The sequence below is a fragment of the Stenella coeruleoalba genome (assembly GCF_951394435.1).
Source record: "Stenella coeruleoalba genome assembly, chromosome: 13".
In the NCBI taxonomy this organism is placed as follows: Eukaryota; Metazoa; Chordata; class Mammalia; order Artiodactyla; family Delphinidae; genus Stenella; species Stenella coeruleoalba.
The window spans coordinates 17,858,586-17,881,933 of NC_137159.1; the positions used below are offsets into that span (position 1 = coordinate 17,858,586).

Sequence of the window (23,348 nt, forward strand, 5' to 3'; positions counted from 1 at the left end):
CATACAAAAGATTTGAAAAATGTCACTCCTGTTCTTACAATAAGAAAATAAACTGAACAAAGTGAAAACCAATGACTTTTGTTATACTCATCAGAGGACTGAGGTCATAGGGCAAATCCCTACCCTGCAATCTAAAGAGACAGGAAAATACAGATAATAACCAGTGAGATCATCTTATCTGAAGCAAAAGCTAATGTACATTCACTGATAGGAACACTTTTATAAGGATTCTAACGAATTGATGCAGGATGAGTGTAGATTAATTTAAGATTGAGAAACTCCTTGGGCCCACAGTCTTAGAGGGATTCCATACTACTGTAGGTATTATAACCTGGAACTCTATTAGATTACTGAGGTAAGGAGCCTAAGAAAATGCCCTATTGTTCCAGGAAAAGGAAAGGGAAAAGTAATTGGAAATATGCCCAGAAGGTAACAAGCACCTTCTTTCCATGGGAAGTAACATTACTAGAGCCTTATATATGCAGGGAAAGGCAATTAGTCAATCCCAGCCCTCATTAGTCTTAATGGATCATCTATGGAGCCAAAAATTTAAGGTCCTCTCAAGCACTGAAGACGACTAAAAGACCAAGATTTAATCATAACATTATACAACACTCCCCTCCCCCATACCTTATACCAAAACAGGGCTCCAGTATAGTAACAATGGATTACAACTGAAAGCACTGCAAGGCCCATACTCTATGTAAGAAAGAGTTCTCAAGGGAAAACAATAACAACTGGGGAGAGTAAGAAGGAAAAAAAAAAAAAAAGGAAACAAGTTTTTCTTGAGTAAAAAAATACATCTTGCCATATCAGTAAACAAAGGATATCATAGTCATCAGCGATTGCAGCCACCTCCAATGGTGAGCTGGTAAGCCCTGAGGAAACTCAGGAAGGAAACAAAGAATACCTGCCATCTATTAGCCATCAGACTGCAGCCACTCCTGATGGTGAACCCTGAGGAAACTCAGGATATGAAAACACAGGATACTGGCCCGAGATAGCTGAGGTACATATCAAAAGAATTATTTCAGTAAGTCTAGACTCTTGCATATTCCTATACATAGAAAAGTGCTAAATTCCTTAACTGGAGATATCTAGTTTTCTTTTATTAACAGTAATCTTTTGTTCCTACTACCTGCCTTTTGTTGCAAAACTCCTATATATCCTACCTCCTCCCTTGCCTCCTTGGAGCAGTTTTCTGAGGGTTACTTGAGATGCTGCCTCCCGAGCTTGAAGTCCTCGGTATGCCTGCCCAATAAAACATAACTTTCAACTTTTAGATAGTGCATATTTGTTTTTAGTCAACAGACATATATGTTATCTCCAAACTTTAACAAAAGATTATAAGTCATTCTAAAAGGTAAAAAAAATCTCATTCTGAAAAAACAAAGTAAGAATCAGAACCAGACTCAGATATGATATATATTTGGAAATCATTAGATAAAAAAATTACAATAACTGTGATTAATATGTTAAAATTTCTAATGGAAAAATGTAGACACAGGTAGGAACAGATGGGTAATGTAAGCAAAGAGGTGGAACTATTAAGAAATGATCAATAGGAAATACTAAAATCAAACCACTCTATGAAATGAAGAATGCCATTTTTAGGCTCATCAGCAAACTGGACACAACCAAGGAAGAAATTAGTGAGTTTGAAGATATGTCAATAGAAATTTCCCAAACTGAAAAGCAAAGAGACAATGAATGGGGTAAAAGGAAAAAAAAATATCCAGACACCAAACTACTGATCCAAGAAACTCAGAGAACACCAAGCAGTATGAATGCTGATAAAATTACACCTAGGCATATAATATTCTAACTATGGAAAACCAAAGACAAAGGGTAAATCTTGAAAAGAAGTCAGAAGAAAAATTACATTGACTATGGAAAGAATAATAAGAATTGTATTGGACTTCTCATCAGAAACCAAACAAGCAAGAGTGTGGAGTGAAATATATATCACTGATAGACAAAAATAAAATCCTCCTAGAATTCTGTATTTAGTAAAATTATCCTTCAAAAAGTAAGGAGAGGGCTTCTCTGGTGGCGCAGTGGTTGGGAGTTCGCCTGCTGATGCAGGGGACACGGGTTCGTGCCCCGGTCCGGGAGGATCCCACATGCCGCCGAGCGGCTGGTCCCGTGGGCCGTGGCCGCTGAGCCTGCGCGTCCGGAGCCTGTTGCTCCGCAGCGGGAGAGGCCACACAGTGGGAGGCCCGCGTATCGCAAAAAAAAAAAAAAAAAAAGTAAGGAGAAACAAAGACTTTATCCAAAAAGCAAAATGAAGGGAACTTTTCACCAGTAGAAATACCCGATAAGAAATGTTAAAATAATTTCTTCAGAGAAAAGAAAAACAATATAAGTTAGAATTTGGACCTACATAAAGAAAGGAAGTACCAAGGAAGGAACAAATGAAGGTAAAATAAATATTTTACTTTTTATATTCTTAATTAATTGACCAGATGTTATCTCAAAGTAATAACAGTAAAAATGTATTTGGCAATTATAGCATAAGGATAAATGAAATGAATGGCAGCAGTGTTACGGGGTTGGAAGGGAGAAACTCAGAATATTCTGCTGTATGATACCAATGCTACCCAAGAACTGGAAATAAAGTTATCTGAAAGTGGACTTAGATTAGTTTTAAACGTATATGGCAAACTCTAGTGCAATGACTAAAAATATTCTTTAAAGAAGTATAATAAGAAAAAAAGAGAGAAACTTGAATTGTATAAAATAAAAAATTAAATCAGAGAAAGCAAAGAGGTGAGGATAGGAAAAGGAAACAAAGAACAATTGCAGGACTGGAGGGAGTCACAAAGATGTTGATACAGTTCATTCCTGACTGTGCTTCCCCTCACAAGAACAACTAACAATTATTCAAGAACAAGACACCACTTAGAAAAGCCTAGAACACAAGGGTGAGACTGAAGCCCCACCCTGCACCACAAAGACCAAGACAGATTGCATTAGAAGGTAAGAGAAGTCACTACATTTTCACCACATTGCCCCTCCCTCAGGCCCAATGCAAGGCAATGCAGTGAGGTGGCACATACTACTCTGGTTCCTCTAGTGGGAAAAGAGAACCTAAGGAGGACAACCACCCCTACCCACAAAGTCAGGGTCCTATTGTGGAAACCCCTATTCTTATCTGCCATCACAAGGATTGCAGGCAAATCTGCTGGGCTCAACCACTGGGAGTCTGACTATGGCAGAGGAGGGGACAGGGCTTGCAGCAAAGAGCACAAGCATCTTTACAGACCAAGTTTATACTTGTAGTGCCCAAGTAGTAATCCCAACCATAGACTTTGCTCATCTGAAGAAATAAGTTAGGGATACACTCTGACCAGGGAATTTGGCAGGGTACATATCTGCCTGATTAGTATTGCTGGCCAAAGAACCTGGTTTGCCCATGTCGAGCCTTTTTAAGTAGAGTCTTAGCTCCATCTACTGCAGAGAATGTCTTCCAGTCCCATTTGATCAGAAGGGCTGGCAACAGTTCCTGCAAGCTGTGCAGCCCAGCAGTGCTCCGGCTGAGAGGCAGGCAGGCAGAGGTGATCATGCCCAGAGCAAAGCCAGTAGTGGAAAAGGAGGGTTCCCTTACTATGCACCAGTAAGAGGATTAATTCATAGCCAAGGCTGAGGTTAGCTGTCAGTCCTCCCAACAGGAGACAGCATTTTTGGAAAATTGAGAGTAACCTAGAGTGTTCCCTCACCTTCCTGCATAGGCAAAGCCCCTCCTGAGACATACCCCCATTCACTAAGGAGAGTGTCTTCTAGACCCCTCTAACCAGAAGAGCTGGGGACAACTCCTAGAAACTGTGCAGCCCAGTGCTGCTCAAGCCTAGAGAAGTGCAGGCAGAGTCAATAGTTTGCAAATCAAAGACAGTGGCCCTGTTTTGCCAGGGAATTTGGGGTGTAGGTCAGCTTGAGTTAACACAACAAAGAAAGAGCTTTATCAGCTTTAGAGCTCCTTCTTCCACTGCACAGCAGCAGGGATCTAATTTGTTGTGCTGCTCATTGCTAAATACAATCTTCAGCCTGTCTGAACGGGGAGAGGGGGCGCTAACCAGAGCACATGGGAAGCTGTGTTGCCCATTCAAAAGCACTATGTATAGTGGCACTTGAACAGAGATCACAGCCTTGGCATACCCCATCTGCAGAGCAAAACCAGTGGCCTCATCAGACCCTGGAATTTGGTGCACAGTCTGGCCTGATTTATGTCCCTAAACAATGGATTGTATAGGCTCTGATTACTATCCTGCTGTCCTACCAGGGCAGGGAAGCTAATTCATCCACCGCTAAATATAAAGAGTACACAGTCTCAACCAGAGAATCCTGATAACCATAAAGCCCATTCTGCAATTTCACTTGACTAGGAAACCAAGATAGCAGTTCTATCCAACTGATCTGAGCCAGAGGCATGCCCTCCCATCCTCAAAGCCTGAACAGGTGCATCCAAAAATAGACTATAATAGAAGGTCCCATCTGCCCAAGGACATTACTGGTAGATACAAACAGAAGCCCAAACTGAGCTAACTGGTGATGAATAATCTGTGTAAACCTGTGAAGTCTGGAAGAGGAGCCTGATTATTCAACTGTACAAATACCAAATTAAGGAATCAAATATCATAAAAATACAGATAAATATGACACTAAAAAAGGAAACTAATAAAGCTTCAATAACTGACACTAAAGAAATGGAGATTTATGAACTCTCAGAGAAATATTACAGACTAATCCTCTTAAGGAAGTTTAGTAAACTATAAGAAAATATAGACAGCTAAATGGAATGAAGAAAAGAATGCATGAACAAAACAAGAAGTTTGACAAGGAAATAGCAACCATAAAAAACCCCAAACAAACAGAAAGTCTAGAGTTGAGAAATACAATAAATGAACTGAAGAATTTAATAGAAAGTGTCAAAAGTAGACTCAGTCATGCAGAAGAAAGAATTAGCAACCTGGAAGATAGGACACTAGAAATTACATCGTCAGAGGAACAACAACAACAAAAAGAATCAACAGAGTGAGGAATGCCCATGGGAATTATGGGACACAATGTAAAGAAGCAATATTCATGTTATGGAAATTCCAGAAAGAGATGAGAAAAAGACAGGAAAAGAAAGTATATTTAAAGCAATAAGAGCTTCTAACCCTGGAGAAAGAATGGATATCTAGATCAATGAGGCCCAAAGGACCCCAAATATGTCAAACCATAAGAGGGCTATACCAAGACATATTGTAATTAAATCATCAAAGACAAAGAAAGAATTTTAAGAACAGCAAGTAAAAAGAGAGAAGTTACTTACAAGGGAACCCCCAGAAGACTATGGACATATTTCTCAAAAAAACTTTTCAGACGAGGAGAGAATGGGATCTCATATTTAAAATACTGAAAGAAAACTATCAACCAAGAATTCTATACTCCGTGAAGCTGTCCTTCAGAAATAAAGGAGGGATAATGACTTTATCAAACAAACAAACAAAAGCTGAGAGTTCACTACCATCACACTAGACTTACATGACATATTAAAGGAACTTTATTAAATGAAAGTAAATTGCTGCTAGTTAACATAATAAAAATGTAAAAAGAAAGTGTTCATCTCACTGGTATGGTAAATATGTAGTCATAGTTAGGTTCTGCAATATGGTAATAGTGGTGCATATTCACTTATAACTCTAGGGTAAAAGTTAAAAAAATAAGAAATCAGGAAAAATAAACATAATATAATAAGCTATTATTAGTTACAGAATATAAAAAAAAAATGTACATTACCACAGCAATAACCTAAAGTGTGAGGAAGAAGAAAAGTAAAAGCATAGTTTACAAATTCTATTGAACTTCAGTATTATCAGTTTAAAATACAGTATTATAAATGTAAGATATTTTATGTTAGCCTCATCATAACTACAAGGGAAAATCCTATAGGGACTACACAAAAGAGCACAATAAAGAAGTCAAAGCAGAGAGACTGGTTCAAGATGGCGGAGTAGAAGGACATGCTCTCACTCCCTCTTGCGAGAACACCGTAATCACAACAAATTTCTGAACAATCATCAACAGGAAGACACTGGAACTCACCGAAAAAGATACCCCACATCCAAAGACAAAGGAGAAGCCAAAATGAGACGGTAGGAGGGGCACAATCACAATAAAATCAAATCTCACAACTGCTGGGTGGGTGGCTCACAAACTGGAGAACATTTATACCACAGAAGTCCACCCACTGGAGTGAAGGTTCTGAGCCCCACGTCAGGCTTCCCAACCTGGCAATGGGAAGAGGAATTCCAAGAGAATCAGACTTTGAAGGCTAGTGGGATTTGATTGCAGGACTTCGACAGGACTGGGGGAAACAGAGACTCCACTGTTGGAGGGCACACACAAAGTACTGTGCACATCGGGACCCAGGAGAAGGAGCAGTGACCTCATAGGAGACTGAACCAGACCTGCCTGCTAGTGTTGGAGGGTCTCCTGCAGAGGTGGGGGGTGGCTCTGTCTCACCATGAGGACAAGGACACTGGCAGCAGAAGTTCTGGAAAGTACTCCTTGGTGTGAGCCCTCCCAGAGTAAGCCATTAGCCCCACCAAAGAGCCTGCATAGGCTCCAGTGTTGGGTCGCCTCAGGCCAAACAACCAACAGGGAGGGAAACCAGCCCCATCCATCAGCAGTCAAGTGGATTAAAGTTTTACTGAGCTCTGCCAACCAGAGCAACAGCCAGCTCTACCCACCACCAGTTCCCCCCATTAGGAAACTAGCACAAGCTTCGTAGATAGCCTCATCCACCAGAGGGCAGACAGCAGAAACAAGAACTACAATCCTGGAACCTGTGGAACAAAAACCACATTCACACAAAGATAGACAAGGTGAAAAGGCAGAGGGCTATGTACCAGATGAAAGAACAAGATAAAACCCCAGAAAAACAACTAAATGAAATGGAGATAGGCAACCTTCCACAAAAAGAATTCAGAATAATGCTAGTGAAGATGATTAAGGACCTCGGAAAAAGAATGGAGGCAAAGATAGAGAAGATGCAAGAAATGTTTAACAAAGACCTAGAAGAATTAAAGAACCAAACAAACAGAGGTGAACAATACAATAAATGAAATGAAAACTACACTAGAAGGAATCAATAGCAGAATAACTGAGGCAGAAGAACGGATAAGTGACCTGGAAGATAGAATGGTGGAATTCACTGCTGAGGAACAGAATAAAGAAAAAAGAATGAAAATAAATGAACACAGCCTAAGAGACCTCTGGGACAACATTAAGCACAACAACATTCACATTATACGGGTCCCAGAAGGAGAAGAGAGAGAGAAAGGACCTGAACAAATATTTGAAGAAATTACAGTCGAAAACTTCCCTAAAATGGGAAAGGAAATAGCCACCCAAGTCCAGGAAGTGCAGTGAGTCCCATACAGGATAAACCCAAGGAGAAGCATGCCAAGACACATAGTAATCAAATTTGCAAACATTAAAGACAAAGAAAAATTACTGAAAGCAGCAAAGGAAAAATGACAAATAAATACAAGGGAACTCCCAAAAGGTTAACAGCTAATTTCTCAGCAGAAACTCTACAAGCCAGAAGGGAGTGGCATGATATACTTAAAGTGATGAAACGGAAGAACCTACAACCAAGATTACTCTACCTGGCAAGAACCTCATTCAGATTTGACACAAAAACCAAAAGCTTTACAGACAAGCAAAAGCTAAGAGAATTCAGCACCACCAAACCAGCTCTACAACAAATGCTAAAGAAACTTCGCTAAGTGAGAAACACAAGAGAAGAAAAAGACCTGCAAAAACAAACCCAAAACAATTAAGAAAATGGTCATAGGAGCATACATATTGATAATTACTTTAAATGTGAATGGATTAAATGCTGCAAGCAAAAGACACAGGCTTGCTGAATGAATACAAAAACAAAACCCATGTATATGCTGTCTACAAGAGACCCACTTCAGACCTATGGAGACATACAAACTGAAAGTGAGAGGATGGAAAAAGATATTCCATGCAAATGGAAATCAAAAGAAAGCTGGAGTAGCAATACTCATATCAGATAAAATAGACTTTAAAATAAAGAATGTTACAAGACACAAGGACAATATATAATGATCAAGGGATCAATCCAAGAAAAAGTTATAACAATTATAAATATATATGCACCAACATAGGAGCAACTCAACACATAAGGCAACTGCTAACAGCTATAAAAGAGGAAATCAACAGTAACACATTAATAGTGGGGGATTTGAACACCTCACTTATACCAGTGGACAGATCATCCAAACAGAAAATTAATAAGAAAACACAAGCTTTAAATGACACAATAGACCAGATAGATTAAATTGATATTTATAGGACATTCCATCCAAAAACAGCAGATTACACTTTCTGCTTAAGTACACACAGAACGTTCTCCAGGATAAATCATATCTTGGGTTGCAAATCAAGCCTCAGTAAATTTAAGAAAATTGAAATCATATCAAGCATCTTTTCTGAATACAAAGCTATGAGATTAGAAATGAATTACAGAAAAAAAACATAAAAAACATAAACACATGGAGGCTAAACAATAAGTTACTAAATAACCAAGACATCATTAAGAAATCAAAGAAGAAATCAAAAAATAGCTAGAGACAAATGACAATGAAAACATTACGATCCAAAACCTATGGGATGTAGCAAAAGCAGTTCTAAGAGGGAAGTTTATAGCTATATAAGCCTACCTGAAGAAACAAGAAAAATCTCAAGTAAACAATCTAACCTTACACCTAAAGGAACTAGAGAAATAAGAGCAAGGAAAACCCAAAATTAGCAGAAGAAAGGAAATCATAAAGATCAGAGCAGAAATAAATGAAATAGAAACAAAGAATACAATAGCAAAGATCAATAAAAGTAAAAGCTGGTTCTTTGAGAAGATAAACAAAATTGACAAACTTTCAGCTAGACTCATCAAGATAAAGAGGGAGAGGAATCAAATCAATAAAATTAGAAATGAAAAAGGAGAAGTTACAACAGACACCACAGAAATACAAAGCATCCTAAGAGACTACTGCAAGCAATACTATGCCAATAAAATGGACAACCTGTAAGAAATGGACAAATTTTTAGAAAGTTATAATCTTCCAAGACTGAACCAGGAAGAAATAGAAAATATGAACAGACCAATCACAAGTAATGAAATTGAAACTGTGATTAAAAATCTTCCGACAAACAAAGGTCCTGGACCAGATAGCTTCACAGGTGAATTCTATCAAACATTTAGAGAAGAATTAACACCCATCCTTCTCCAACTCTTCCAAAAAATTGCAGAGGAAGGAACACTCCCAAACTCATTTATGAGGACACCATCACCCTGATACCCAAACCAGACAAAGATATTACCAAAAAAAAAAAAAATTACAGACCAATATCACTGATGAATATAGATGCAAAATCCTCAACAAAATACCAGCAAACAGAATCCAACAACACATTAAAAGGATCATACACCATGATCAAGTGGGATTTATCCCAAGGATGCAAGGGTTCTTCAATATATGCAGATCAATCAATGTGATACACCATATTAACAAACTGAAGAATAAAAACCGTATGATCAGCTCAATAGATACAGAAAAAGCTTTTGACAAAATTCAACACATATTTATGATAAAAACTCTCCAGAAAGTGGGCATAGAGGGACCCTACCTCAACATAATAAAGGCCATACATAAGAAACCCATAGCAAACATCATTCTCAATGGTGAAAATCTGAAAGCATTTCCTTTAAGATCAGGAACAAGACAAGGATGTCCACTCTCACGAATATTATTCAACATAGCTTTGGAGGTTCTAGCCACGGTATTCAGAGAAGAAAAAGAAATAAAAAAAATTGTTAAAGAAGAAGTAAAACTGTCACTGTTTGCAGATGACATGATACTATACATAGAGAATCCTAAAAATGCCACCAGAAAATTACTAGAACTAATCAATGAATTTGGTAAAGTTGCAGGATACAAAATTAATGCACAGAAACCACTTGCATTCCTGGACACTAGTGATGAAAAATCTGAAAGAGAAATTAAGGAAACACTACCACTTACCATTGCAAAAAAAAGAATAAAATACATAGGAATAAAACTACCTAGAGAGACATAAGACCTGTATGCAGAAAACAATAAGACACTGATGAAATAAATTAAAGATGATACCAACAGATGGAGAGATATATCAAGTTATTGGGTTGGAAGAATCAATATTGTGAAAAGGACTCTACTACCCAAAGCAATCTACAGATTCAATGGAACCCCTCTCAAATTACCAATGGCATTTTTTACAGAACTAGAACAAAAAACATCTTAAAATTTGTATGGAGACAAAAAAGACCCCAAATAGCCAATGCAGTCTTGAGGGAAAAAAAACGGAGCTCAAGGAATCGGACTCCTTGACTTCAGACTACACTACAAAGCTACGGTCATCAAGACAATATGGTACTAGCACAAAAACAGAAATATAGATCAATGGAACAAGATACAAAGCTCAGAGATAAACCCACACACCTATGGTCAACTCATCTATGACAAAGGAGGCAAGGATATACAATGGAGAAAAGACAGTCTCTTCAATAAGTGGTGCTGGGAAAACTGGACAGCTGCATGTAAAAAAATGAAATTAGAACACTCCCTAACACCATACATAAAAATAAACTCAAAATGGATTAGAGACCTAAATGTAAGACTGGACACTATAAAACTCTTAGAGGAAAACATAGGAAGAACACTCTTTGACATAAATCACAGCAAGATCTTTTTTGATCCACCTCCTAGAGTAATGGAAATTAAAAAAAAAAATAAACAAATGGGACCTAATGAAACTTCAAAGCTTTTGCACAGCAAAGGAAACCAGAAACAAAACCGAAAGACAAGTCTCAGAATGGGAGAAAATATTTGAAATGCCTCAACAGACAAAGGATTGATCTCCAAAATATATAAACAGCTCATGCAGCTCAATATTAAAAAAAGCAAACAACCCAATCCAAAAATGGGCAGAAGACCTAAATGGACACTTTACCAAAGAAGACCTACAGATCGCCAAGAAGCACATGAAAAGCTGCTCTACATCACTAATTATTAGAGAAATGCAAATCAAAACTACAGTGAGGTATCACCTCACACCAGTTAGAATAGGCATCATCAGGAAATCTATAAACAACAAATGCTGGAGAGGGTGTGGAGAAAAGGGAACCCTCTTGCACTGCTGGTGGGAATGTAAATTGATACAGCCACTATGGAGAATAGTATGGAGGTTCCTTACAAAACTAAAAAGAGAACTACCATACGACCCATCAATCCCACTACTGGGCATATACCCAGAGAAAACCATAATTCAAAAAGACACATGAACCCCAATATTCATTGCAGCGCTATTTACAGTAGCCAGGTCATGGAAGCAACCTAAATGCCCATTGACCGATGACTGGATAAAGAAGTTGTTGTACATATATATAATGGAATATTACTCAGTCATAAAAAGGAATGAAATTGGGTCATTTGTAGAGACGTGGATGAATCTAGAGACTGTCATACAGAGTGAAATAAGTCAGAAAGAGAAAAATAAATATTGTATATTAACGCATGTATGTGCAACCTAGAAAAATGATACAGATGAACTGATTTGCAGGACAGAAATTGAGACACAGATGTAGAGAACAAACATATGGACACTAAGTGGGGAACGTGGCAGGGGATGGGGGGGTGGTTTGATGAATTAGGTGATTGGGATTGACATGTATACACTGATGTGTATAAAATTGATGACTAATAAGAACCTGCTGTATAAAAATAAATAAATAAAATGCAAAAAAACAAGTCAAAGCATACTGATACCCAAAGACATCAAAACACAAAAAAATGAGCTGCAGAAGAAACAAGGAAAACTGGCTCTACAAAGCAACCAGAAAACAATCTACAAAGTGGCAGTGCCAATTCCTTGCTATTTATCAAAAATTACTCACTAATTACTTTAAAGATAAATGGAGGGCTTTCCTGGTGGTGCAGTGGTTGAGAGTCCACCTGCCGATGCAGGGGACATGAGTTTGTGCCCTGGTCTGGGAAGATCCCACATGCCGCGGAGCAGCTGGGCCCATGAGCCATAGCCCCTGAGCCTGCGCGTCCGGAGCCTGTGCTCTGCAACAGGAGAGGCCACAACAGTGAGAGGCCCGCATACCACAAAAAAAAAAAAAAAAGATAAATGGAATGAATACATGAATAAACAATACCCCAACAATATGCTGCCTACTAGAGGTTTACTTTGTCCTTTAAGATGTATATAGACTGAGAGTGAAGGGATGATAGAGATATTTCAAGCAAATTCTAATCAAAAAAAAGAGGGGTAATTATACTTAAACAAAATTGACTTTAAGGTAAAAATGGTAAAAAGAGACAAACAAGATTATTATATAATTATAAAAGGAACGGTACATCAAGAACATATAACAATGATAATTACTGATGCGTCTTACATCAGAGTACCTAAGTATATAAAGTAAAAACTAACAGAGATAAAGAGAGAAATAAATTACTTTAACAGTAGTTGGGAGCTTTTATATAGTATTCTCAATGGATAGATCATCCAGACAGCAGATCAATAAGGAACCAGCACATTTGAACAACACTATAGACCAAATTAACCTAACAGACAAGTACAGAATATTCTATCTAAAGCAACAGAATACACATCTATTTAAGCACATATAGAACATTTTCTAGGATAGAATGTAAGTTAGGCCACAAAAAAAGTGTTACTAAATTCAAGGAGATTGAAATCATATCAAGTATCTTCTTTGACCACCATAGCATAAAACAAGAAATCAACAATAATAGGAAAACTGGAAAATTCACAAACACATGGAAATTAAACAACACTCTACTGAAAACCAATGGATAAAAGAAGAAATAATAGATGAAAATTTAAAAAAAAGGTATTTGGTACAAATTAAAATAAAAATATAACATACCAGAAATTATGAGATGTAGCAAAAGAGGTTCTAAGAGAAAATTCATAGCAATAAATGCCTACATTAAGGAGCCAGAAAAATAACAAATAAACAACATAATTCTACACCTTAAAGAATTAGAAAAAGAAGAACAATCTGAGTCCAAAGTTAGAGTAAGAAAGAAAATAATAAAGATTAGCACAGAAATAAATGACATAGAAAAGAGGAAAATGATAGAAAAGATTAACCAAACTAAACATGGTTTCTTTGAAAAGATAAACAAAATTGAAAAAAAAAAAAACTTAGCTAGAATAACCAAGGAGAAAGACTCAAATTAAAAAAATATAAATGAAAAAGGAGACATTACAATTTATACCAAAGAAATTCAAAGAAACATAAGAGGCTACCATGGAAACATATATGGCAAGAAACTGAAAAACCTACAAGAAATAGAAAAATTCTTAAAATTCTTAGAAACATACAACTTACCACAACTAGAAAATCTGAATAAAGTGATTATTAGTAAAGAGATAGAATCAGTAATCAACTATCTCCCAACAAAAAAAAGCATCAAAAACAATATAATATTTAGGAATTAATTAACCAAGAGGTGAAAGATCTCTGCTCTGAAAACTCTGAGACATTGATGAAAGAACCTGAAGACACAAATACATGGAAAATGTATCCCATGTTTATGAATTGGAAGAATATTGTTAAAAATTGATTAAAAAGCCATCTATAGATTCAATTCTTATCAAGATTCCAGTGGCAATTTTTACAGAAGTAGAAAAAAAAACACTCCTAAAATTTATGTGGAAGCACCAAAGACCCAAAATAGCCAAAGAAATCCTGAGAAAGAAGAACAAAGCAGGAAGTATCACACTTTCTCATTCTGAGCTACGCTATAAAGCTATAGTCTTCAAAAAAGTATGGTACTGGCAAAAAAATAGACCAATGAAACAGATTTCAGAGGCCAGAAATAAACCCAAGCACACCTGGTCAACTAATATTTAACAAGGGAGCCAAGAGTACTCAATGGAGAAAATACAGTCTTTTCAACAAATAGTGCTGGGAATAATAGGATATTCATATATAAAAGAGTAAAATGGTATTCATATCTTACACCACTCACAAAAATTATCTCAAAATGAGTTAAAGATTTAAATGTAAGACCTGAATCCATGAAACTTCTAAATAAAAGCATAAGAATAAAGTTCTTTGACATGGATCTTGCTAATGATTTTTTGGATATGACACCTAAAGCACAACAACAAAATAAAAAATAAACAAGTGGGACTACATCAAACTAAAAACTTCTGCCCAGCAAAAGAAACCATCAATAAAGGGAAAAAAAAACAACCTACAGAATGGGAAAAAAATATATATATATATTTGCAAACCATATATCTGATACCGGGTTAATATCCAAAATATATAAAGATGTTATACAACACGATAGCTAGATAACAAATAACCCAGTTAAAAAATGGGCAAAATATTTGAATAGATATTTCTCCAAAGAAGATACACTAAAGGCCAACAAGTACATGAAAAGATGTTTAACATTGGTAGTCATTAGGGAAATGCAGATTAAAATCACAATGAGATATCATCTCACTCCTTTTAGAATGGTCAACATCAAAAAGACAAGACATAACAAATCCTATTGTTGATGCTGAGAAAAGGGAACAATTGTGCACTGTTGGGCAGAATATAAATTGGTACAGCCACTACCTAAAACAGTTTTGAAGAGTCTCAAAAAATTAAAAATACAATTACAATATGATTCAGCAATTCCATATCTGGGAATATAGCCAAAGGATATGAAAACACTAACTGGCAAAGGTATCTGCATCCTACTATTCATAGCAGCATCATTTTAAATAGCCAAGACATGGAAACAAACTAAATGCCCATTGACTGTTGAATGGATAAGTAACTGTGGTAGATAGATAGATAGATAAATAGATGATAGATAGATAAAATATTATTCTGCCTTAAAAATTAGATAGAAAATCCAATCTTTTGTGACAACATGATGGAACTGGAAGGCATGCTCAGTGAAATTGACCAGGCAGAGAAAGACAAATGCTGTATGATCTCATTTATATTGGGCGTCTTGGGAACCTTAAGAAAAAAAAACAAAAAAACAATAGACTTGTGATTACTGGAAACTGAAAAAAGAATTGGGGCAGAGGGTATTGGAGAAAGGTGGTCAAAAGTTACAAACTTCCAGTTATATGATAAACAAGTACTAGGGATGTAATGTACAACATGATGACCATTGGTGACACTGATATATGATATGTAGGAGAGTTGTTAAGAGCATAAATACTAAGAGTTTTCATCACAAGGATTTTTTTTTCCTTTTTTTCTTCTTTATTTTTTATTATATCTATATGAGAAGGTTGAATGTTAGCTGAACCTATTGTGGAAATTATTTCACAGTATATATAAATTTATTTAGTGATGTATACCAATTATTCTCAATATAAATGGAAAAAAAACAATCGCAATAAGAGAGTCAGAGACATTGTGGCTATTAATCCAACTATATAAAATATCACATTACATGTGAAAATATACCAAGTAAAAGAGACTGTGAGAGTAGAATAATAAAATAATATCTAACCATGTATTGTCTACAAGAAAACAACTTTAATTATAAAAACAAAAACACAGATAGATTAAAAATAAAGAAAATGAGCAATATGTACCATGCTAACACTAAAAAAAATGGAGTCGCTATATTAATTTCCAAAAAAAATCAGTATGTAGCTAATATTAGAGAATGAAAATACATGAGGCAAAAACTGATGGAAGTGAAAAGAGAAAAAGACAAAACCATTTTATGGTTGGAGACTTCTACACCCATTGAACAGAAAAAGGACATTAGGCATAAATTAAGGAAATCTGATTAGTTTATACACGTTAGTTAATAACAATGTATCATAATGAAATATACATACCATATCATATAAATGTATAATATTAATAATAGACACTCTGTGCATGTCAGGTGTATATATAACACTGTACTATGTTCTCATTTTTCTGAAAATCTAAAACTAATCTAAAAAGTAAAGTCTATTAATCCAAATTGGTATTGGGAAACAAAGTGAAAACCTATGAACACTTTGGTACATGTACTTCAAATTGTATTAAAACATATAGACTTGATAAACTCTTAACTCTCATATCACAGCTTTCTACAAGGGAAACCTGTTAAATTTTTCAATATTCTGTTCTCCACTGCTATCAACTCTCATATTTAGATAAACCCTCTAATAGTCTAGCCCTATATTTCAATGTAATTAATATTCTTTTGTTTTTTTCTATGTGAAAAAAAAGTTCTAGGTACTTGAAGAGTTTAAGTTATTCTTGATATTTCAGGAATGGCTAAGCTTTTTTTTTTTCATTAAATTCATCCTTCAGTCATATTCTTAAATCTCAGTTTTTTGGTCTCCAAAAGTCCAATATCTCTTATGTTGTCATGTCATAGGCAAAATTCTGTGAAAACTCTAAACAAAATTCTGATAGGACCATGTTTTCACAATGTGAAAGTCATAGTTCAATACATTGGCCCTACAGTGCAGGCAATGTAGCTGTTGGTTTGGAATACGGGAAAACTATTCAATTTTCATTAGTCTAGAATTTGGCTAGAGAGGTAATTTTATTTTTCCTAAGAGCAAGATGCAGATTTTGATGCATTTCCTTATGTGACTATTTGTTGTAATTGTGAAAACAAATGAATTGTTTTATTGGTAACAAATAAATGACTTGGTAATAATTTCCCTTCCTTACATGAACATAACAAAATGCCATGGCACATGCTTGTAAGTCAGAGGATAGATGGGTGAGACAGAACATTAAAATAATCATAAATGTGAGGTAGTTTCACATTTTTAGATTGCATGTTCACTGATTAAGTATGTTGACACAAGATTGAAATAGCTCAGGATTTACTACATTTACACTAGGCAATCTGTATTTGCAAAGCCTAGGCAGAAGTTAACATAAACATAATGCTAAACACAAAGTATTAGATGATTAATAATTAATTTACAGTGACTTAGTTTTCTCCTATAATATACTTTAGTATTATTTATTAAAATATGATTATGTCGGTATTTTCACTAAGAAATATATGCTCCTACAACTCTGTCACAATAGGCTTCTTCTTGATTTCTGTTATCTTCATATAAAAACATTGTTTTTATCTCACAGAATTTTCTTTTTGTCACTCGTTTATCATGAGCAATAACATTATTCTCAACATCAAGGCAGAGATTCTTTGATATAATAGGTACTAATTGTTCTTAACTTTTTGTGGAACTTTATAATAAATGTTATAAATTTAAGACACTTCAAAATAACTTTGGATGCTTGCAGACTAGATAGTTTAAAGCAAACATATTGCCAAAAAAAGACTAAAAATTGGGAAAAAATAAACCATCAGTTTGAAAACACAGAACATAATACTATAGTGAATAATTACCCAGATAAGATCTAAATAACTTATTGTTCAGAGAGGAAATCACAATGAAATTAAGTAAATATTTTGCAATGAATGATAATAAAAATGTTATAAAGTGTTTTGGACATATTTAAAGCAGTGATGACACAATATAGCCTGATATATATATATATGTTAACAAACAAGACAGAAAAATAATGGTTGAAGACTCTAACACAAGAAATTGTATAAATATAGCAAAATAAATCAAAAGAAGACATAAAAAGGAAAATAACAGATATAAGGGTACAAATTAATGAAACAGAAAACGTGCAATATAGAGAGTCAACTAACAAAATGTTGATTGTTTGACAATTCAACTAACCAGCATGCAAAACTGATGAACATAAACAAGAGAAAAACACAGTTGACCAATAACAGAAAGAAAAAAGATGTCATTATTACAAAACCTGGATGTTTAATATGATATTAAAATGAAAAGATAGTATTATAGCAATTTTATATTGATAAATTTAAAAAGAACAAATTGACAAATTACTAAGAAGACAGAACTGCAAAAATTGGACAAGCTAAAATAATATTAAATATAAATATTCCCATAGCTATCATATCACCCTACAAAGAAGAGTTTGGGAACAGAAGACTTCACCTGCAATATACATAAAAAATTTAATGGTCTCATGTCAAACTGTCGTTTCTCACGTTCATAAATTAGAACTCAATTATATTTCTATTTATCAGTAATAAAAACATTCAAGAGAGTGAAAAAGACAGAAACATTAGAGAACTATAAAAAATAATATAAAAATATGATTGAGCAATATTACAGTACTTGGAAAGAAGACACTGTGCTCAACGGAGATGATCCATCCACAAAGAACTCATATCCAAAATACATGTAATTTCCATAAACCCATAAGAAATGAGACTGACCATGTTATAGAAAAACATAAGCAAGCAACTCAAACAGGTATTTCATGTTTTGATAGTGAATCAAACGATCTCCACTCCATACAGAAAACAAACAAAAACAGACTGAAATGTGCTGAACCGTATTAATAATCAGGAAATGCAAATTAAGACCACAACGTAAAAATATGTTCCCCGTGTAAAAATGGTTACAATTAAATATTATACATACAGACATATAGGTTAGAATGAGGAGAAATTGGAACACTCATTTATTCTAAATTGTTACAGAACTTTGAAAATTGCTTAGCATCATCTACCAAAATTGAACATAAGGAAGCATACTACTTGACCATACAATTTTATTCCTAGGAAAGTACCTAACAAAAATATGTGTGTGTTGACTGTGAGCTTGTGTGTGGATGAGCTCAAAGAGAAAAATAAGCTGTGGCTACATGTACTGCAGGGATGAATAATGCAAACATAAAAATGAGTGAAGGTAGCCAGATAACAAATGATAGAGAAAGTAATTTAAATTTATGTAAATACCAAAGATAAAGATGAGCTCTAGTGTTTAGAGATACATACTTGAGTAGTAAGGTGAAAGAGAAAAGTCAAGGAAATTACCATAAACCTAAGGATAGCGTTATGTTGGGAAAATAGAGTGTTGTGATTAGAAAGGGGTATGTGGAGGGCTTTTGAGTACTATAGTACACTAAGTTTTGACCCATTTTTTGGTTACAGCAATTTCACTTTATAATTAATTACTAAACAGTACATTGTAGTTTATGTTCTTGTATTTAACATTTATAAACATTTAAAAATGATGTAAGTGTTCAGCTCTAGGAAACTGAGTTTCTGTATGAAATGTATACAACGCTAACTTTATGTTTGCCATTATTTCTAAGAGCTGTAGATTGTAAATACCAGTTAGAGATACTGATTTAGTATTTTCACATTTATATCAACTTATACTGTTACACATGTGAAGTGATATGATTTATCCCTACTTTAAAATGACAATGACAAAGCTCACATGTATATCAAACAATTATGCCAAATTTAGCAGTTAGTAAGTATAATGGATCATGGATTCTGTTATTTTTCCATTTGCAACATGTTGCTTTATGTAGTAGATTAGAAATATATCCCTCATATAATTTTGGGAACCTAAGAGGACTAGTAGTGTTTAAATTTATTTTCAAATGATTAAATGGAAATTCCCTATGGATTCTGATTAAAGAACTGCTATCAAAACAATAAGATGCTTAGTCTTTCTTTCCATTTCTGGGCTCTGCAGTTATTCCTAGAAACTTTTTAAAACATGGGTAATATCACAGGCTAGTGGTCCTTTTATGGTGGTCACTGGACCTACAGCATTATTTGGAAGTGTTTGAAATATAAATTCTCAAGTTCCCCTCCAGTCCTACTGAGTCATAAGCTCCCAGTGGGACAGGGGAAGGGAGCAGAAGAACCAAGCAATCTGTGTTTCAACAAGTCCTCCAGGTTATTCTGTCACATGTCGAAGTTTGAGAACCACTGTTGGAGATCGAGAGCTCATATGATGCTGTTCACATGTGTTTGACAATTGTTATTTTTTTCCTTAATCTCTTTGCAATCCATGGATGTAAGCGGCAATGCTGATATTTGGAACTCTCTGAAAGGAAATGTCAGTGCCTTCATATTCCAACTAATCTACAATTCTTATGAACTAAGATTTCCATAATTAAATGCTAGCATTTAAATATCAAATTCATCTGAGGCTTGAGGTCTTCTTCCAAGTGTACTTGCTGTTGGCAGAATTCGTTTCCTTCTCATGCTTTCAACATGGCTCTTTCCATCTCTTAGCCAGCAATGATATAGCGTCCTTCTTATGCTTGGAATCTCTGATTACTCTTCTGCTTTCTTCTTCTGTTTTAAGGACTCATATGATTACTTGATACCATCTGGATAATTCAGGAGAGTCTCCCTTTTTTAAGGCTAGTTGAATAGCAATGTTGATTACATCTGCAAAGTTCCTTTTGCCACATAATGTAACAAATTTTGGTGTAACATTAGGGAACAAAGAACATGCTTGCCATAATTCTGTCAATCACAGAGTTAAAATTCAGACATTATATTAACCCAAACTAATGTAGTCGACACCTGTAACTGAGTATTTTAATGCCTTTCTATATTTGAGAAATTTCCTTTCTAAAACTAATATTAGTTGGTGGTAAAGTCATCCTTTGTCTATAGACTCAAAAGTTTTGGATAATTATTTCCCTTGCAGCAAAAATGTTGTACCAGGACTTAGGATGCACCATCTAGATGCACCTGCCCTTGGAAGGCATTGATGCAAAGATGCAAGAATGATCAGGACTCATCCCAATTAGAAGTTTTGGATGTGATTCTGTGGACTACCCAACATCATTTAAGTAAATTCCTTTTCTGCTGACTTCAGCCAAGGCATATTGGAAAATAATTTCTCATAGATGTCTCATGTTCCTGCACATATTAACTGTCCTTTGTTCTTGACTGTTAACAATATCTCTATATCAAGTAGCCTTGGAAGGTAGACAATGGCAGGTTTTCTTATAGGCCTTGAAAGACAAAGATAGTGTTTCCCTGTGGAGCAAAGAGCAGGTGTACTCATAGCTTTGGAAAATAGAGACAATGTCTACTTCCATAGCAAAGGCTGACATAGTTAGTGCTTATTATAAATCTTATGACCCCCCCCCCCCACACAGATGGTGGGATGTATTTCCAAAAGTAGACAAGAGTAGTCATTTTTTTCCTTAAAAAATTTGAAGCAAATATTGACAATATGTTAAAATCAAACTACCAAAGCTAAGTAATAAATACAAATGTATGTGATTTATTAAACTTTAAATTATTTTTATGCTTCAAATTATAAAGAAAAAATTGACTTCTAATTTTTTTTTAGTGTAGAGCTATAACACCATAAATTTTAGGTGTATGTTAGAACGATTTATTTAAGAAGATCATTCTGGCATTTTCACCCATACATAGGTGCGGACCGGCGTGTCCTTGGGATTAGAGAGCGGGACTTTTGGCTTGCAAGCGGGAATGGCTTAGGTCGTACACGGAGAAAGAACGATTTAAAAATGGGTGATGTTGAGAAGGGCAAGAAGATTTTTGTTCAGAAGTGTGCCCAGTGCCATACTGTGGAAAAGGGAGGCAAGCACAAGCCTGGGCCAAATCTCCATGGTCTGTTTGGGTGAAAGACAGGTCAGGCAGTCGGATTCTCTTACACAGATGCCAACAAGAACAAAGGCATCACCTGGGGAGAGGAGACACTGATGGAGTATTTGGAGAATCCCAAGAAGTACATCCCTGGAACAAAAATGATCTTCGCTGGCAATAAGGAGAAGGGAGAAAGGACAGACTTGATAGCTTATCTCAAAAAAGCTACTAATGAGTAATAGTTGGCCACTGCCTTATTTATTATGAAACAAATGTCTCATGACTTTTTATGTGTACCATATTTAAATTGATCTCATACACTAGAATTCAGATCATGAATAGCTGATGTAATATTTCTGTCCGGATTTAAATAAGATTGGCTTGTGGCTAAATGAATATGGTCAGCTTTTGGAATTTTGATAGTAATTCTGGTTCAGCAAGTACTGTCACTGTTTTCCCCTTCTAAAGAGATGATTAAACTTGAATAAGGAATGTTAATCTTTTCAGGGATATGGTAAATGCCTTCTCAAACCCTATAGGAGATTGGTTTTATATTTAGATTTCTATAACTGGTTATATTAATATATTTAAATATTGAGAAGCTCCCTTCACTGTCTCATAGACCAGCAAGATTCACCTGTGTTTCAAGTTGTGTTCATTCACCTGTTAAGGCTAGGGCTGAAGATACATTGACAATGTCCACTTTATCTTTTTGGTCTTAAATATGCCAATTTAATTAAAATTCTCCATCTAAAACATTGCGTTTTACTTAATGAAGGGCATTTTAGTGTGGTTTTGTATAGCATCAGATAAAGAATATTTAGTACTTCTCACATTTTATAGATGATCTTTTTAAATTTTTTTTTAATAGATGATCTTTAAGATCAGGTGTTTTTAAAATTCACCGTGACATGATAGGTTGGGAAACTTGCTTGTGAATTCTTTACAAAGTCAGACTAAGTTATAATTCAGGATTGACTTTTAAACAGGTATTCAGAAACACAACTATAGAACTACTGTAGATGTGTGATTGGTAATGATGCTTTTGCCAACTCAGAAGGGTTAAGGTCAAGGAGCTCTATCATTAGCACAGATTTGTAAATTATCTGATCATAAGGCTTGAGAATTAAAAACAAAGTCTCAGATTAAAAAAAAAAAAAAGATCATTTCAACTTAGCACAATAAATTCACAAAGATATTCATAAGTAATTAAAATATCTATAATTTAAAATTTTATATTGTCTAGAAAGAAATTAGAAATCTAGTTTTTTTAAATTTTTTTTATTTTTGGGGAGGAGGGTGGGATCCCTAATCCCAGCATTATTCAAGGGCCAACTGTATACGGGAAGTGAAATATCAAGGGATCTTGGAAATATTTTTCCCAAAGGCAAAGACCAGAGAAAGAGAAAGACACAATGCATCTGAGATCAAATAGAAAAACGCTCCACACTCGTACTCCTTCAGTATCATTGTGATGTAGATGAAATTTATGACACTATGAACTTGAGTTCCAGCTATGCTGAAGTTCATGGAGTTTTCCAAACTAAGCTGTACCTTGCCTCCCTGCCTTGGCTCAAGTTGCTTCCTCACCTGCAGTGCTCCTTTCCTCACCATCCACTTGAGGGACAGCTACTCATCTTTTGAGATTTGCCACTCTGAGGCCTTTCCTGACCACCCATTCTTACTCCTGGTAGTTTTAAATTGCACACCCCTTTCTGCCACTACTGTGCTTTCTCTATAGGTCGACCACAGCACTTCATTATTATAGTTAACATGTCTATTCTCTCC

General features: G+C 35.2%; 1 pseudogene across 1 annotated transcript; it reads left to right on the forward strand.

Moving 5' to 3' along the window:
- Positions 1-21,481: 21,481 nt before the first annotated feature.
- LOC307196309 (cytochrome c-like) lies at positions 21,482-21,799 on the forward strand (annotated as a pseudogene). Its single transcript has one exon. The product of its transcript is annotated as a cytochrome c-like (transcript).
- The last annotated feature ends 1,549 nt before the right edge of the window (positions 21,800-23,348 follow it).